General features: G+C 44.3%; 1 protein-coding gene across 2 annotated transcripts in view; it reads right to left on the bottom strand.

Annotated features, from left to right (window-relative positions):
* DENND2B (DENN domain containing 2B) overlaps nt 1–8747 on the bottom strand; it is a 146835-nt gene extending 138088 nt beyond the window's left edge. For both annotated transcript variants that reach the window (XR_014519558.1, XM_083476909.1), the window contains exon 1: nt 8292–8747. The gene's annotated coding sequence lies outside the window, so the exon portion shown is untranslated. The remainder of the gene's footprint in view (nt 1–8291) is intronic.
* Nucleotides 8748–19054: the final 10307 nt, after the last annotated feature.

Genomic DNA, 19054 nt, shown 5'->3' with positions numbered 1-19054 from the left:
CAACCTATCAGTTCGAAATCACATCAAAGTGCAAGTAGATAAATAGGTACCACTCCAGTGGGAAGGTAAACGGCATTTCCGTGCGCTGCTCTGGTTCGCCAGAAGCGGCTTAGTCATGCTGGCCACATGACGCAGAAGCTGTATGCCGGCTCCCTCGGCCAATAAAGCGAGATGAGCACCACAACCCCAAAGTCAGTCATGACTAGACCTAATGGTCAGGGGTCCCTTTACCTTTACCTGCTTAGCTGCTTAAGAAAGCTGGAGGGGCCAAACAGCTGGAGATGTAAGTCGCCAGCTTGGCATCTACATGGTCACAACTGGACCTGCACCAGTTGCAAAATGTGCCTGACGCCTGCGGAATTTTGAACACCGAATACATCAGTCTGTCCAGCAATGAGTATAAAAGCAAATGTATTCTCTCTCCCCTACCCTAGCCACCTAAAGCTGTGTACACACCATACTTCTGAAGCACATTTGAAGCACATGGAGTCCCCCCCCCCCAAGAATCCTAGGAACAGTAATTGCCCTCTCAAAAGACTACAATCCCTAGCATCCTTAACTACTGTTCCTAGGATTCTTTGCTTGGAGAGGTGGCTTTAAAGTGGTATATTTGTGTGTAAATGCCTGTAAACTCAGGTGAATTTTGTGAATGTCTGAAAATAGAAACCTGGCATTGCACTGCATTTTGGACATACCAACGGAAGGCTGAAAAATCACATTTAGATAGCTACATGTGAGGTCTGCCACAAAATGTTGCAGCGTGGTAGACACATACCTACTACAGATACTATTACTTGAACAGGCACACATCTGTAGCAGGTTATGCCTACCCTCTGTCTGCATTCAAGACATATATAATGCCATGACCCCCCTTTTCCTCTCTGACAGCTCCTTCAACCACTTAGCCAATTCTGTATCTATTTTAGCATTACTCTCATTAGTTCTATTATTAACTTCAGAAATATGATTTCTGGTATAAACATTTATCTGTGTTTTCTTTTGCGCTGTTCCATTAATCTGATTTTTAGCCCCTGCCAGACTCAGTAAAACGTGCAGAGATGCAATGAGCTTAGCTCTGTACATAAGGAAGTCATCTTTAAAACAAGTCTCTCTGGGGATCTCTTTTGGATATGATGTCATTTTTCTTTCCCCTCCCCATTACAAATATAGCACTGATCTCCTCTATGCTGCTTCTGGACTTGCTGTGTTGGATACAGCCTTCTATTAGATATCTGAAAACCTCTTATCATTTAATTTTGGAGACTCTCTTAATTTCACATTCCTATTCTCCACCCAGTCATTTCTTGCTACCTAACTCCTTCTAATTCTGGAAGTCAGTTAGCATTGTGGAAACTTACTGGCCAATAATTATTGGATTTATTACTTCATCTCTTCTGCGGAGTAGGATTTAACACTCAATTTCCAATTAATAATAACAGCAATAACAACACTTGATTTCCAATTAGCAATTTACCCTACAGCTATCAAATTGGTTTTAGAACACCTGAAGAATGGCTTGTGATGCTAACCTTTAACTTTGAGAAGCAATGGTAAAACATACTTGCTTGCCTGGTATTCCTAAGATCTTAGTATTAAGGGTAGCTAGCATAGCACCTTCCAGAGGCTGTTGGGCTCCAACTCCCATCAGCCTCAACTGGCATTCCCCAGAGTAAGGGATTATGCGAGTCATAGTCTGACAGCATTCGGATGACACCACATTGACTCTATGGAACAGGAGTGGACAAAGACTCACTCTCTGTAAGGGTGATCTGCAGCTGTGAGATCACTTTGCACTTTTTGGATTTATTCAGCAAACTCAGAGCCACAGGTTCCACATTTCCCACATGGAAGGGGCTTCCAAGTAACACATGTAAATTATGTCAGGCATACAAGGATTTAGCTATATGCAACTGGGAGCCGTGTATATGCAGCAAACAAATCACATGTCGTTCACCATATGATCTGCACACAGGCTTCACTCTTTCCAACATGGCCTTGGCTAAAGGAGGAATCAGCGATTCATGGCTAATCCAGCACACACTATGCATTGCCCCTCTCAGCACTAATGGAGAAAGTTTTGATAATACTTCTAGAAAAAGGAGCACAGGAAATACCATAACCCTCCATTTCCCCCAGGCATCCACAACTCTTGTACAATTTAGCAAAGAGGAAAAGAAATGAAAATCCAGCAGCAAGCTGCAGTCCCACACTAGGAAGTGATGACACAATAGCAACTGCTCCAGAACCCATTTGTGATGTTTCACCAGAACAGCCCTTGAAGGACAATTGCAGAATCTACATTGTTATCCAAGTTTATTGCATGAATATGAAAAAAACAACATGTGACATAGCTGCTATTATTACTATCATTTCAGTTCACTTTTGAAACAATTGAAAGCAAAGAATCATGCCGATCAGAACTTCCTATTCCTTCTTAAGAAACTATTTGTTCTCCCACAGAAGCAACAATGTGAAACAGAGAAAGTAACAATGGTGAAACTTCCTGCTGTAAAAAACTGGTTAGAAACAGCTCTTGCTTATAAAATCCTCACTCCTCATTCCATTTTGGCCTTGTTTATCTATGCTTGTGACCTTCCAAGTAACTATCATTTTAAAATATATTGCTGCATGAAAAGGCATCTTGCAGCCCAATCCTATGAATGCTTACTTTGAAGTAAACTGTACTGAATTAAATGACACTTCATATTCTCAGTAGGTAGCAGAGTAGTGAAAAATTCAAACATTCCTCCCAAGGTCTGAGAGGCTCCTTTGAAGCAAAGGCCTTTACTGAAGTTTAACATTCCAGTGAGTGTTTACAATATGAGCAACTGAGGCAAAGGGGAGAATGCAAATATTTGGAATTAATTTTCCTGAATTTTTCCATAGCCAAATTACCAACACACAGGCAATCTGCTAAGTTCTTACTAACAGGGTTACTCATTTCGTAGGCCCAGACAAAAGATTTCTCACTGAGAAACATGTTAGCACACTACCAAAAACTAAAGGGTGCAATCTAAACTCCTACCCATAATAAATGGAAACAATGTTTAACTCTATCATTACCCATTATTATACCAAGCAAAGAAAGAGGATGCACTTTTACCAAAAAAGAGTACGAATAATTTGTGCTTGCTGCCTTAATTGGTCAGCCCAAACCCACTTGGTCCAATGTTGGCCAAAAAAAAAAGTAAGGAGACCTAATTTCAGCTGCAGATCTATATATACTGTATTATCAAATCTACTCCCCATCTATGTGTGTAACACACAGTCTGGTTGTGACATTAGTTTGCTTCTAGCAATTCAGCTTTCCATGTTATAGAATTTTTTTTTTGTGCATGATTCACATAAGGATCGTGCTGAAATCACATTGATGTCACTCCTCTAATTCCAGAGAATGGTTGTCACTTATGGTCACACTGATTCAAAAGCAATGATTGAGAAGAACCAGAATGAACTTTCCCCCAAAACTTCCACTAAGCATCCAAATGGAAGTAGAAGGCAATGCGAAGGAAAATGGGCATTGTTTATGTTGTCACTGCTTGACCCACAGAATACTAATTTCACCCTTCCTGTAGTTTAACAACTCAGCAGTTCCTGTATCTCTGTGAGGGGTAAACTACAGTTCCCCAGATACTTTGGGGGAAAGGTATGGAGTGTACACAGAGATGAAGTGTTCCATTAGTTCAAAAAGTGCATAGTTTCTCAACCCAAGTTGACCCAATAAAAAATCCCTTCCTTCTCAGAAATCAGTGCAGTGGTGCCTTTGTATATGCTAAATCATGTGTACACAAATGAAAGGGGAGCTAACAGGACTCTCAGAAGGCAAGACAATATATGCAAGTTAAGACAGATGGCATTTCCTGTTCCATTAGTCATTCCTGTTACCGTATTCAGAGAGTAAGTCAGGTTAATTGACACAGCTGACATAAATATGCCTTTTTACAACTACGTAAAATAATAACTAACAAACCCTAGCTTGAGATGGCAAAACCTATTATTTGTAACTTTGACCTAAGTAGGAACTTTAGTCTATCACATATCTTAGCTTTCACTTCGGGGGTAATTTTTATTATTATTTTTATTATTATTATTATTATTATTATTATTATTATTATTATATGCCCAATCACTTTACTTTTAGTTACTGGTCCTGATCCAGAGAAACACAAATTATAGCAGGATGCTGTGCTCAAGCCACTGTGCTCTTGTTTTGCTTAATAGCTGAGCTGCTCTGCAGTGGGAACAGCTTCACCACAAAACCACACACAGTGCTGATTTGCTTTAGAAGGAGAGACATTAGCAGTGCACTCCTAAACTCACTTAACTGGGAGTGGTCCCCATGTACTACAATGGGATGCATTTCTTAGCAGGGTGGTCAAGTGCAAATGAGGACAGGGCTCCACCAACTTTACCAGTTGTGTAGAAGAGGGAATTTTGCACAGGTCTCCTACACAACTAGTACAGGTGCAGAAACACAGTCCTCTTTTGCACCTAGCTACCCTACCTATGAGTAAATATGCTGTAAGAATTTGAGGCCATTCACAAGGTATGTTATTCATGGAATGACGGGCAGAGTAGGAGAGATGTAACAAAAAGAATTAAACATTGGTTAAAATGAAGCAAAGCACAACAATAGGAAAATAAAAACAAATTATGAAATCTGGGAAGGATAGAGATTATCACATTTTTGTTCTGAATTAAACTGGATTAAATATCAGGTGCTGGCTATTAGTATTATTGGATTTATTCATTCCTTCATACAACTAGGCAAGAAAAATCAGAGACATCTAGGCAGATAGACACAACACTCCACATTTTGCAGATACTCGGTCTTGATCCATTTTAGCTTGTTTTTAAAATGTTAATTCATCCTAGCAAGGAAAAAGAAGTGGTAATGTTCTTCCCATATCTATGGAGCGCTATAGCTCAGTAGCAGAGCACATGCTCTACTACTAGGTTCAGTCCCTGACATCTCCAGGTAAGTCTGGAAACAACTTCTGCTCAATACATTCAAGAGCTGTTCCCAGTCAATGTAGACCATACTGAGCTAGATGGGCCAATGGTTTGATTTGGTATAAAGCTGTTTCCTACGTTGCTATTTGTTTAAGGAAGGGGTAGTTAACCTGCAGCCCTCCAGAGTGTTGCTAGGACAGAACTCCCATCATCCCTGGCCATTGGCCATGTTGGCTGAGGTTGATGGGATCAGCACCTAGAAGGCCATACGTTTCCCACCTCTGCTTTGAGGGAAAATGTGGCAGACAGCTGCACTTAAAACAGGTATTGGGTAGCATGACCAATTTTATGAGTGTGCTTAATAGATAAAAAAAATCTCCTGTTATTAACCCAGGAGAAGTTTAGAATCAAACCAGGTTGCCCTTACCTGGCCTAGCTAACTCCACTCACATAGTCCAAACCCCAATTCTCCATCCTGACAGTTAGTCCCTATAGATCCTCACTGACAAATAGTCCCTATCTGAAACCACTCAGACAATAAGAGACCCCATCTGCCCACACTGAAAGAAAGTCCCTCTCTGACTATTAAATTGTAAGCTTCTCCACTTAAAAACTCCTTCCTCTCTCTCTCTCTTCTCTGATTGGCTTTCAATGTTTGCTGGGTTGCCAGGATGATCCAAGGTCTGTACATCACAGAATGTTCTCACAGTTCTGCTTTAATCCGCATCTTATATTCTGAAATAATTGCCATGAGTTATTCACATAATACAAATGCAGATTAGAACAGTCAACAAACTCTTTATATACTATTCAAAAAAGAGCACTCCCCCCATGTGTCTTTATTATTCTGTAGCACAATACAAACCATGGTGATGGTTAAATGATGTTAAACAGCACCTGAATGAGCTGCAATCAACACTGTCAATTCAAATCTCACCCCAACCCCAAATTTGCTAGGTGACCTTAAGCAACCCATCATTTCTTGGCTTAAAATCAATGTTTTATGTATCATGTGAATCTGCTGGTTCAAGAGTCAGGGGAGACACAAGTATCTCACTAGGCAAGTTCAAGACTTGAACACTACACAAAGTAGCCTTTAGGATCCCAGGGAAAATCTGGTACTATTTCACTTAACAATTCTTATTTTCTTCCACTAAGGAAAGGGTTGCTCTTATGGGGCAGATCATTATGAACTAGGCAGAATGAAGAATATATATGCATAGTTAAGTATGTTCTGTGTTCATTCTAATATAGTTACTGTCATCATTATATCCAGGACATGAGCTGATATACTGAAACACTGTATCTAAAAGTGCATTTCAGTGATAGAATAGGACCAAAGAGTTTGTAACAGCTTCCAGTTATTCTTCTGGCTTGTGTGTGACCTCATTGCACCCTTGACTAAGCAAGACAAGCACTTAGTTACAGCCCAGACTCAGATCCGGACATCAGAGGCGTTCTGAGGGAAGTGGGGGGGGGTGGCGTCGACCCCAGATGCCATTCCAAAGGGGGGTGTGACAAAAGGCCAATCCCAGATTGCCACGCACCCCCTGGGATGTGCACCACGCCCCCTGGGATGAGTACTGCTCCAGGTACCAGAGCAGGTTGCTTCGCCTCTGCCCAACGTCTGATTTCCCCCTCACACCACCTATAAAAGTTGTTCCCAACCCACCCACCCCTAATCCACTCTACACACACACAACTTTTCCAGGTCCAAGAGGCTGCTTCCCCAGGAGATACAAGACTTAAAGCAGAGCAGTCAGAAGTACAGTTCACTGCGTTCAGTAGAACTTGCTTTCAAGTAAGCATGCATAGGAGGACTGCACCCTCAGCTCACGTTATAGCTGCATGAATTAAAGAACAGGAAGAGGAATTAGTTGTGGCCTCTGCTAATATTATTCACCTTTCCTTCAAGGAGTTCAAGGTGCCATGCATGGTTTTCTGCCTCCCCATGTTTTTCTCACAAGAGCCCTGTTAGGTACTGACTGCCCCAAGGTCACCAGAGAGCTTCATGGCTGAGTGGGGATTTGAACCCTGGTCTCTCAGGTCCAAGTTCAACACTTTAAACCACTATGCCCTGCTGGCTTCCCTCCATCCATCTCTGTATGAGGGCTGAAAAGTTAGGGTTTGGAACTTTGTGGTAAGAATAAGGAAGACTTGCTGAACTTTCCATTTCCATCTGATACAGGTGGTTTGGAGTTGGGAGCAGAAGGCCCCTTTACTTTCAGCTTAGTACATAGCACTAAGTTACCCCCAGAGTCCAGACACAGCATGCCATGGAGAGGCAGATTTTCATTATACTGTATCACATTATTCTGCATCAAATAGGAAGCAGAAATCCCAGAACGAAACAAGGATGGGGAACACGACAAGTTAGCCAAACTCAGTATGTCAGTGTTGCACCATGGCTGGCAATGTCCCTTTGTATCCAAATGTCCATTTTCTAACTATTATCCGTGGCTAACCATCCTAGACTGAGGAGGAGGTGGAGGGAAAGGGGGAGGGAGGGAGAGAAGGAAGGAAGGAAGGAAGGAAGGAAGGAAGGAAGGAAGGAAGGAAGGAGCTGCTTTGTCATTTGTTTGTAAAATTCAATATACAGTAATGCTGTCTTTTGTGGTATGTCGTTTGGGTGTCAGTACTCATTAATTTCTATATCTGACTAAATAATAGCGGATGGGTCCAGATATCAATAACATTTATAGGCAGATCCCAGGAATCAAAAGAATCTTTTTTAAAAAAAAGTTTTCTTCCCAGACGTGTTATCGGTGAGGAACAGCTGGCGAAAGGGGTGAGCACGGTGCGTAAGCGCCACCTATCCTCCTAAACCGGACAGTGCAAGTCGATTTATGGGAAGGGGAGAAAGAATACGTTCCCTCCTTCCTCATCTCGAAGTTGCCCTGAACCCCCTCCAAGCAAAGAGCTAGAAAATACCCCGAAACAACCCGAACATTACGAGCAAGCAAGCAAAGTCCGAGCCCCGGGTCGCATGCAAGGAAGACCAAAACGTGGATCTCCGGGGGGGACTCGCCTGCCCGGCGTCCCTCCTCTTCCCTTCGCGCCGAGGTGAATCCATTGTTCTTCCCAGAGAACTGCCGGGCGCTCGCCCCGTTCAAACGCTGTCTCAGCCGCAGAGACGCAGGCAGCCCTTTTCCTGAGGAGCAGAGAAGAGCACCGCCGAAGAAGCTTCTCCCCTCCCCATCCCTTGGAAAAAGCGAAACCCGAAGCCTTCCAGATGGCAACTGCAATCGCCTCCTGGGCTCTCCCGTGTGTAGGAAACGAGAGAGACCCTCTCGGGCCGCCCCGCCAGCCGGAGCCCGGCGTCTCTCCTTCTCCCTTACCTGGGCTGCTGCCCTGCGCTGGAAGAAGTGCAGATGTCGAGTCCAGCTGTTGCAGCTCGCCGGAGATCGCCTCCAGTTCTGATCTCTTCGCTTGGCCAGATGCAACTCTCTCTCTCTCTCTCTCTCTCTCTCTTCTGCCCCCCCCCCCTCAACCTCCCTCGCTTTTTTTTTCCTAAAAGAGAATCTGGAAACGCGCGGGGGGAGGGGAGGGCGAGACAGAGAAATATGCCAAGACAGGAAGTGGAGACAGCGAGGGCCAGTGCGGGAGATTAATGGGAACCAGTAACCCGGCGGCCGGCAACGAAAGCGGCTCCCTGGGGCGAGAGGGCTTCTGCCGCAGCCCGCCTTAGCCCACGACGGCCGAGGGGGCGGTGGCGGGCGGTCCAGAGCGGGAAGCCCCGGCCGTCGCCAGACCACGGCGAGCTTCCCAACTTCCTCTCTCCCTCAGACTCTCATCCCAAGGAAACGGGGGGCGGGGGACTATTCTCCGCTCTTGGCTCACAGGATCAAGCTGGAGCTGGGAGGAAGGGGTCTCCAGCCCCCGAACTTCGTGGCAGGAGTCTGTTTACTGGGTTTTCACGGGGTCTCTGTGGGGGGGGGGGTCACGAGTGGCGCTCACCACTGGCTTGCTCTGAGGCGAACGAAAGAGCGTGAGAAGCCACTCGCGACCGGCCCCCGATCCAGCCCTGACACCCCACCCCCCCGCGCGCGCGGCCATCGCAATAAAAGCTCTCCCTGGTGAGGAGCATCTGGTTCCAATCACGAGAAAAAAGTGGATCGCTTCCTATGCATGAAAACGGGGAGGGGGGCCCTCGTTGGAGCCGCCGACAGCTTTTAAGTTTCCTCGCTCGCCGTTCACCCTTTGGAGACGCCGGGTTCTCCTTCATTTTTTTTGCGCGCCAACGCGAGTTCCGGTTCACACTGCCGGGCGCCCTCTCGCCCCCCGCAAGCTCTTGGTTGATCAGTTATTTGACGACCAAGTCGATCCATATCAACGGATCCTAAGAGTTGGGAGTGACCTCTAAGGTCATCTATTGTCACCCGCCAGGAGATGGAGGAAATCTGCTGTGTTAATAGCATCCCTGATAGGTGGTCAGCCAGCCTCCGCTTACAAATATATCTCTTTAGGAGAATCCACCGCCTTCAAGGCTACCAACCCTGTTGGACCCAGGGGCACATTTGCAGATCAGGAAAAAAATGCTGTGAATACCACACACCCACCCCAACCAAGAACACACCGCAACCTATTTGCCTTCCTGGGCTCCTTTGGGTAGAAGGGAGGATACAATTTTAATAAATAAATCAAACATTATATTAGCTATACTGGGTGTATGGAATGTTAGGGGCAGGGTAGTACCTCTGGTGGGGGACGCATCGTGCTCTTTTGGGGTAGCTTGTCCACCTTTGGTCCCCACCTTGCACTCAGCTCTCATCTCCTAGAAGCTGTCGGCATGTGACAGCGGCCACACACCCCAGAATGGCTTCGACTGGCCAGGTAAACCAGGTGAGGATAGCTGATGGGTCTCAAACTCTCAGTGAGTTAAGGACTTCCCCTGCCTGTGAAGACAGGCTCTGCCAGATTGAGCGGATGAGGCCAATAGTGGGTCCAGTGGTCAAGAAGGCAGTTTCTGCATGTGCTGTAGAGGGAAGTGAGGGGCAGATGAGGCTTGTCAACCTGAGAAGGTAGCCCATCTAGGAGAAGGAAAATTCTGATCCTAAACCACCACTGCCTTGAGGGATATCTTCGAAAGAATAAAAGGCTAAGGAACAAACCCTACATAAAGCTGGAGTGGTGTCCCTAAGTCAGTTGGATGGTGCCTTGTATGTCTCCTTCCAGCAACTTCTGCAGCTATAAAGGTAAAGGTAAAGGTACCCCTGCCCGTACGGGCCAGTCATGTCCGACTCTAGGGTTGTGCGCCCATCTCACTTAAGAGGCCGGGGGCCAGCGCTGTCCGGAGACACTTCCGGGTCACGTGGCCAGCATGACGAAGCTGCTCTGGCGAGCCAGCACCAGCGCAGCACACGGAAACGCCGTTTACCTTCCCGCTATAAAGCGGTATCTATTTATCTACTTGCACTTAGGGGTGCTTTCGAACTGCTAGGTGGGCAGGAGCTGGGACCAAAAGACGGGAGCTCACCCCGCCGCGGGGATTCGAACCACCGACCATACGATCGGCAAGTTCTAGGCACTGAGGTTTTACCCACAGCGCCACCCGCGTCCCCGCTAAGATGCAGCTAAGATGGTGCCAAATGTATTGCTCTGCTTTCCTTTGGGCCACATCAGTGAAGCAGAGAGAGGGATCTTGTTGTCTGGGCAGCCCAGGACCTCCATACACACTGCCCAGGTTTGCACCCTGGGAGGTCACATTGGTGCTGCTAATGCAGCAGTTTGACTTCACCTCTGGAGGCACACTCCATTGTCTCTTGAGACAGATGGATGCCAACAATATTGGCTACAACAGAATGCAGCTTTCAATTCTAATTTCAGGGAGGTGAGGGCATCCTGTGGGAATCTGCTGGTGCCACATTTGCAGTGCCTGAAAGGTGTACTTTTTATGTATGACTCCAAGCATGTATGACTCTTCAGAAGAATGAAGAGATGCAGGGCAGGGCAAAGCAGAACTTTCTGGCATCTCTGTAGTCCTATGGATTAGGCACTTTTAAAAAGAAGTGTGTCTTTGGCCATTTTCACATATTCTAGAGAACTGCACAAAGGTACTTCAGGGGCATGTGGGCCAGCAGTCATCCTCCTGCTTATTTTCTACCCTCCTTACTCCAAACCTTCCTCCTCCCCATCTTATGCCAAGTTTGTCCCATTGCACCTACTCACTACAGATACCTTACCAAACACTTTAGACCTGACTTTCACCAAATCAGAACCTAGTGACTTCAATAAATCCTACATACCCTCCAACATTTTATAGATGAAAACAGACACACATTTGAGTGCTTACACCAGTGTTTTCACACCAAGGACTGCTTGCTTGAGCACATGTATGTGAGCTCACTTACAAACACATCACTAGGTGCCTTCTATACAGCAATCTTCAGAAATCATCTGTCCTGCCCTGTTTTCTGAATCAAGTGTGTGAGTAAACTGATCGTATCCATTTCCTTTTTTAAAAGGCTGTTTAATAAAATAATTATAATCTCACAATGGACCTGGTTGCACTTCTTATGGAAAACTACAGCATTAAAAAGTTGAACAACATTTACTACTTGGATAAGCAGTTACTGGTGGCTGGAAGATTAAACTACTTCACATGAACATGCACACTAACAGATTTTTGTTTTAGAAAAAGACCATCATCTCTAACGTTTCCACAGAAGACAAAACAAGGACTACTACAGGCCAGTCACTAGTATAGGCTGGTCTACCCCTAGGCAGAGTGAGGTGGTCTCCTCAGGTAGGTGATTGTTAAAAGGCAGCAAACTGATGGTTGGTTACTCTCTCTCTCTCTCTCTCTCTCTATATATATATACTGTGAGGAGGAGAGGCACTTGTAGGATTTTATACCTCAGGCACTGTTTTGCCAAAGGCAAAAAGGGCTCTTTATTAAGGATCTCTGGAACAAAGGCAAAACACAAGGAATGAATAAAGTCTTAAATGTATTGAGTAGCAGGCTTATCATACACAAGAATAATATAGACTAACATACCAGGCAAACAGCAACCCTACTTTTCCTGCTGGGAGTCCCAGGGATGTAGCAGCAGAGTAGACCTCAGGCTGCCAGGCTATACAGCACCAATATCCCATTTAGGCCTGCACCCCACTCTGACTCAAACCCTGTGTTTTTTTTATACCATAGTCTGCCCCAAGTCAAGAGGCTTAATTGCTAAGCTACCCTCACAAGGCTTGGGGGGGGTGTCGCAGGATATAGGAAAGCAAGTAATTGATGTAACACTCTGTTATCTGTGCACAAGGAGCCCTCCTGTGAGCACTCAAGTCAGCAGGAGTCAGCATTACAATCACTACTGCTGAGCTTAGGAGAGTGGTGAAACCCTGCTTCCATATGGTGATATGAAGGGTTAAGTGTGCAAGGCCACCTCCATCATCTGCATTTCCACTGCATTCAGTGTTATGAACGTACCAGGGAGATATGGGTCAATGGATGCCCTCTTAGCATAAGAGACAAATCAGATCCTAAATGATGTGCAACCAGAATACTGTTCTGGCTGTCAACTTTGTGTCAGATGCCTAGTTTAAGCCATCATGATGGTTGATATACATACACTTCTTGGTCAGTCCTGTACTCTTGTGTTTCAACTTCTATCGACCAATGAATAGATAGTGGGATTGGCCTCAACAGTTTTGGGAATATTGCTGAGCCTGGAAACAACAGTTTTAAGAATTGAGCCCAGATCCATATGGTCCCAGTCCACTGCACTGCTTGTTCACCAGTATTAAATGTTACCAGCTGTAACAGCACCAATCATCTGTTGCAGCTGATGGAGGACAGAGGAAGTGTAGAGGTGCTCAGCCCTGACTCCTGTTCCCCCAAACAAATGACTATTGCTGTCAGAGCAGATGATAACCATCTATTAGGGACCATGTACACAAATCTGATGCCAGAAAGGCATCATACAAGAGTCCCAGATAGGAATCCTAGGTATGAGATGCTTGATCTAAAGCCTTTGCTGCATACAGTGGTACCTCGGGTTAAGTACTTAATTCGTTCCGGAGGTCCGTACTTAACCTGAAACTGTTCTTAACCTGAAGCACCACTTTAGCTAATGGGGCCTTCTGCTGTCGCTGCACCGCCGGAGCACGATTTCTGTTCTCATGCTGAAGGAAAGTTCTTAACCTGAAGCACTATTTCTGGGTTAGCAGAGTCTGTAACCTGAAGCGTATGTAACCTGAAAGCGTATGTAACCCGAGGTACCACTGTATAAGAAACACATCCAACAAGGCAATGTGAACACATGAATCTGTTTCCATGTGCAGATTTTTCTTTTTGCTCAGTGCTTGCACATCTATACCTATTTAATGCTTAAGATGCTTTAAAAGACTTCCTTTCAAACTTCCTTCATTGTAAAGACCTATTCACACTTATTTTGCCATAAGGCCCATTAGAAACAGAGGGACTTACTCAAGTAAACATACTGTACATAAAACTGAATTTTACTAAAGTCTTTGTTAATACTAATACTTGTACACTAATACTTGTGAGAACACTTGCCAAATGTAGAGAGGTGTCTGAGTTGAACCTGGCAACACACATACCACAATCCTATGCATGTTTACTCAGAAATAAGCCCCAGTGTGTTCAAAAGGGCTTACTCTGGTAAATTGGAATAGGATTGCAGCCTAATAGGAACTAAGAATTGTCCAAAATCCATTGCCTAAAACAGCTGCCAAAGCCCTTTCAAAACAAAATTCCAGTAGGGTGCCTTCCTTCCCCACGTTTTTGCATTATTACACAAAGCAAACAGAATTAAGATCATGATAAATATTTTAGGAGTTGTCTTGTTGCTTAACATCAGGTTTTCTGTTCTGAATCCTTTTTCAGCAATTACTCAGGCATGTTCTTGTGCTTTGCAGAATTAGGATCTTAGCTGGTCATGTCTCCCCACCCTCAAGCAATACAGGAAATGGTTGTTTATTATAGAATAAATCTCTGGCAAACAGCTGGCTGCTGCTCTAATGAAGCAACTTGGGTATGATGATTATAAAATGTAAACAGAAAGTGGGTCATATTCCCCATTTGCTGGAAAGATGACAGATGATACTGCCCAAGACCTTCTGGCTGCCTGATTGTCTATTGTAGCTTCACTTCATTGGGGAGGAAATAATGTATAATGATGGCATTCATTATTATGTTAATAATGAATAGTAATAGTAACAATAATGTTTATTATTGCTATCGTTATTATTTCCCCTATTTTTTTCTTTTCCAGGAGTAATTTAACATTGCTCCCAATAGAAGAGTGAAGTTTCTATCTAATTCACCCACAAGGGTTTCATCCTGGCATAGAAAAGGATTAGAGAATAATAATAGAGGAATTGATTCACATGCATTAGAGGGTTAAACCTGGCATCTTCAGAGATCAAGCTGGAGGAATAAAAAAATCAGAAGATATGGAAACCTCAGAATGTATAGCAGAACTGCGGAGGGAAACTTGAGAAGGGGCAAGCAGGCAGGAGTAAATGCAAGGAATGGGTCCCAAATTTTAGGGTTTGTAGTTAATGAAGTTGAATGGGTGCAAAATTGAGTCAGAGGGAATGGCAACATTGCCTGTAATTTGGACAATGATCTGACCAGGAGAGAGGTCTTGATTGTGGAGTGACCCATAAAATTTCTCTGGATATTATAGGAACAATTGTTGCTGTGGCGGTTTGTCACTATGCAACTGACATCCAGCTATTTTTTTTATTTCCATTTAATCCAGGTGATACAGCAGATGCACCAAAGAGGTGCTTACAGTCAATAATGGGACAGTTGATTTGAGGGCTAGTGAACTGAAGCCGAATCAAAATAAGATGGAGATACTACAGGTAAGTGGAACCAGTGCTTTTCCCCCTAAAAAATGTTTAGGGATACTCTCACTTTGCCTCAAGAAAATCGGGGGAAATAAATACAGTAAATGGACAAAAGTACAAAGATTCACAAAATATTTAGGGGTATGCGTATCCCCAGAAAAAAGTACTGGGTAGAATGACTGTGGAGGTTGTATTCAGCTTGTAGTGGATGTGGTTCCAACATCCATGGTTTCACTCACAGTCAGGATTGCTCCTCAATCCACCATTGTTGTTGAATGCCCAAGTGGCCCCTTTTCCCAACTTTGGTGTGCTGGCTGCATCCCCTCCCAAAAAATGAATGATGCAGCCACAGTTATCCATGCTCTAGCAGCATCCAAGCTTCATTGCTGTAATGGGTAATTCCATGAAAATGTCAACCTACAGACCCATTTTTCATTTTCATACACAGTTAGCATGTTCTGTGTTATTTTAACAATAATTTCCCAAAGTTTCTTGATCTGGCCACTGTTTTTCAAAGCGGCATTTTTCACATAAGTAAAAAATTAAAATTAAAAGCCCCAGAAGCATGGCATGTGAGATGACTCAGAATTTTTTTATCTTCCCCTCAAAACCTTCAGTTAATGACCTCTACAAGGAAATAGGTTAATGACCCTTCAATGTACTAATGGTTCTGCTTTCTCATTTCATAAACTAAGAATAAATTTTATGTTAGGATCAAAATCCGATGAGCTTAGGACAATAAGGTACAACTTATATTGGCTTAGTGTGTTATGTAGGTCACAACAACACATACATAGCCTATAGAGATGCAAAAAAAATTACCTCAGAAGATGGTCTCTTGCCTTATTGTAACCATCTCCACTCCTTAACAATGGAGAATTAGGTAGCCAGCTCAAAGAGAAGTCAGGGCTCCTACACCTTTAAAAATAGTATGAAAACTACACTTACTGAAATTTCATCTTTCTTGCAACTATTAAATCCCACCTGTTCAGAATACATACTCTAAGCTGTCAGCGGTTTGAATAGATGAATTCCTTTTCTTCCTTAGCCTTCCCCTTTTTTCTTTTCTGGTTTTGTGTTCAGCTGAAAATGAACATTCTGTATCTTAAAAGTGCTCTCAGTCACAGACTCATTAGCAGACTTGCAGTCTGCCTGACTTTTCTTTAGGTCCCAACCCCAGGTCAACAGCTATCAACATTCTGTAAACTCAGAAGCTCCTAACAGCCAATTTAGATATATTTAAAGCACATTCTTCCCCAAATAATCCTGAGAACTGTAGTTTGTTAAGCATGTTGGGAACTGTAGGGAGCTGCAGTTCCCATAATTATTCAGGGGAAGCCATGTGATTTCAGTGTGCATTGAATTAACTTTAAACTACATTATGTTTGGGTGTTCTCATTTCACTGCCAAATTGATTGCCAGTTAACCACCTAAGTTTGCTGTTAGAGGGAGTGATTGCTCTGAATTGTAATACTCTGCTGACAATCCTTCATAATCCAAAAAGCAGCCTTGTATGCAGAAGGTCACAGCCTTCTGCAGCACATAATAAGAGTTCATCTGCTCCTCATAAAAGGCAATTCCAGGCAAAGATGTTCCTCAGTGCATTGCATTACATAGTCAGCAGTTTCCAAATGGCCCAACAACAAAATTGCTGACAGCATGGATAACTGTGCATGGATGCAAATCCTTGCACAATGGGGCAGAAATGTTCTTAACAGTCAAAAGAAACTGTTGTCTGGCTGAAGAAAATTGTACTTGGAAGAACAAAGCTTTTTAGCTTAGAACTCTGATGTCATACAAAACCCAAAGATTTTGCAGGTACTCTTCTGGTAAATATAGTCATATTTGAAAACATCTGCAGAACCCCAACACCCAATATATTTGTAAGCTGTACTGAGGGCTCAGTTTAGGTAAACTGGAAATGTAAAAACAAAAATTGAGTATGTATGTATTTGAATTTCTAAACTACCCTTCATCGGGTAGAGATCCCAGGGTGGATTATAAAATGGTGAACAAACAAACATATAACAGTTAACATTAATAAAACCCCGAACAAGACAACTACAGTGTCTTAAAATTGTTGCAGACAGCAAACACAGTAGCTCCATAAAGACTTTGGACCATTTAATCAGATTCTGCCCAAATGCCTGCACCCCAATAATGTAATAGTTACCCACGCCTCTCTTAAATTTCTGGCACACAGTTCCACCAGTAAAAGCCACGGCAGAAGCTTTTGCCAATATAAATAAAATTAAAACCAAATATCCCACAAGTGTGGCTGTGCAGAGAGCTGGATTCAACCCTGTCCCTCCAGCCACTCTTTTTTTCTGTGGAGCTAGTTCTGGATTAACACAGCCCACCATGGAGCTTCTTGGTCATGGGTGGTGCCAATGTTTAGGCTGGCCGGAACCCGAAAGCCCCAGGCAGGCAGCAGAATAACAACCAGCAACTGGAACTAGTCTGCACCAAATACTTTATATATAGACCTTTAGAATATACCAGGAATCCCAGGAAAATGGCTCAGAATTAGGGTTGCCAACTGGCCAGAATAATAAAGTAAAAAAGATAGTTCTGGGATTCTCCATTCTCCTTAACAGATTTCATAGGGAGCAACTTGAAAAAGTTTTTAAATGGCATAGATCAAAACACTAGGTAAAAGTTAAAGGTAAGGACCCCAGGATGGTTAAGTCCAGTCAAAGGCATCTATGGGGTGCAGCGCTCATCTCGCTTCAGGCTGAGGGTACCGGCGTTTGTCCACAGACAGCTTTCTGGGTCTTGTGACCAACATGACTAAACCGCTTCTGGAGCAATGGAACACTGTGACAGAAGCCAGACCGTACGGAAACACTGTTTACCTTCCCGCCGCAGCAGTATCTATTTATCTACTTGCACTGGTGTGCTTTTGAACTGCTAGGTTGGCAGAAGCTGGGACAGAGTAACAGGAGCTTACAAAAGGTGGCAACCATACTTTGTAGTGAGCCTGTTTGAAAGAAGGCTATTCTGTGTTCAGCATTTATCTTGAGGATTTTTAGTGCAGAGATTAACATCCCAATCCTTACCCAGATGTACAGTAAAGGTAAAGGTAAAGGGACCCCTGACCATTAGGTCCATTCGTGACCAACTCTGGGGTTGTGGTGCTCATCTCGCTTTATAGGCCAAGGGAGCCGGGGTACATCTTCTGGGTCATGTGGCCAGCATGACTAAGCCGCTTCTGGCAAACCAGAGCAGCGCACGGAAACACCGTTTACCTTCCTGCCGGAGTGGTACCTATTTATCTACTTGCACTTTGACATGCTTTCGAACTGCTAGGTTGGCAGGAGCAGGGACCGAGCAACGGGAGCTCACCACGGGATTCAAACCGCCAACCTTTTGATCAGCAAGTCCTAGGCTCTGTGGTTTAACCCACAGCGCCACCCGCATCCCAGATGTACAGTAGTTAGAAGTAAATTCCACTTAGACACTCCAGAGTAGAATGGCACTGAAACCAGCTCCATTCAACAAGAGTGGAATTTTGGAGTAAACATGCCTAGGATTCTGATGCAAGGTAACACCCACACCCTACACCTAAAGCACATTTATATCCCATAAAAAGTCATGGCTTCTTGCAAATAACACTGGGAACTGTAGACTTGTAACAGAGCTACAAATCTCAGCATCCTACAGTTCTCAAGCTACCTTGGGAAAGCTGTGGTGTGAATGTGACCTAAAGAGAAACCAGCTGCTCTGCAGCACACCCAGGGAACACTGCCACATATACAGTAGTACCTCGGGTTACATAGGCTTCAGGTTACAGACTCCACTAACTCAGAAATAGTGCTTCAGGTTAAGAACTTTGCCTTAGGATGAGAACAGAAATTATGCTCGCAGCGGCAGCAGGAGGCCCCATTAGCTAAAGTGGTGCTTCAGGTTAAGAACAGTTTCAGGTTAAGTACGGACCTCCGGAACGAATTAAGTACTTAACCCGAGGTACCATTGTAGAATGTAACAAGTGGATCCTTTCTCGGTGCCCATTGCGGACATCCGCAGCAGAGCTGTATGCACGTTTACTCAGAAGCAAGTCCAGTGAAAGCCAACGGGGCTTGCTCCCCGGTACGCGTGCAAAGGCTCTTTTCCAGCCTTTCCGCTGACTCGGGACACGCTTCTGAATGGCGCGTGCACACGACCGCCGCCCCACGCGTGTTTGCTCAGAAGCGAGTCCCGCCGGGTTCCACCGAGCCAGCGGCAGCAGAACTACCGCTTTACGGAGGTCACCCTCCGGGAGGAAGAAGGCGGGTCGTCACGC

Source organism: Podarcis liolepis (assembly GCF_965112155.1).
Source record: "Podarcis liolepis genome assembly, chromosome: 1".
Lineage (NCBI taxonomy): Eukaryota > Metazoa > Chordata > Lepidosauria > Squamata > Lacertidae > Podarcis > Podarcis liolepis.
The sequence above is the reverse complement of the archived record's forward strand: the minus strand, read 5'-3'. Positions and strand labels throughout refer to the sequence as shown.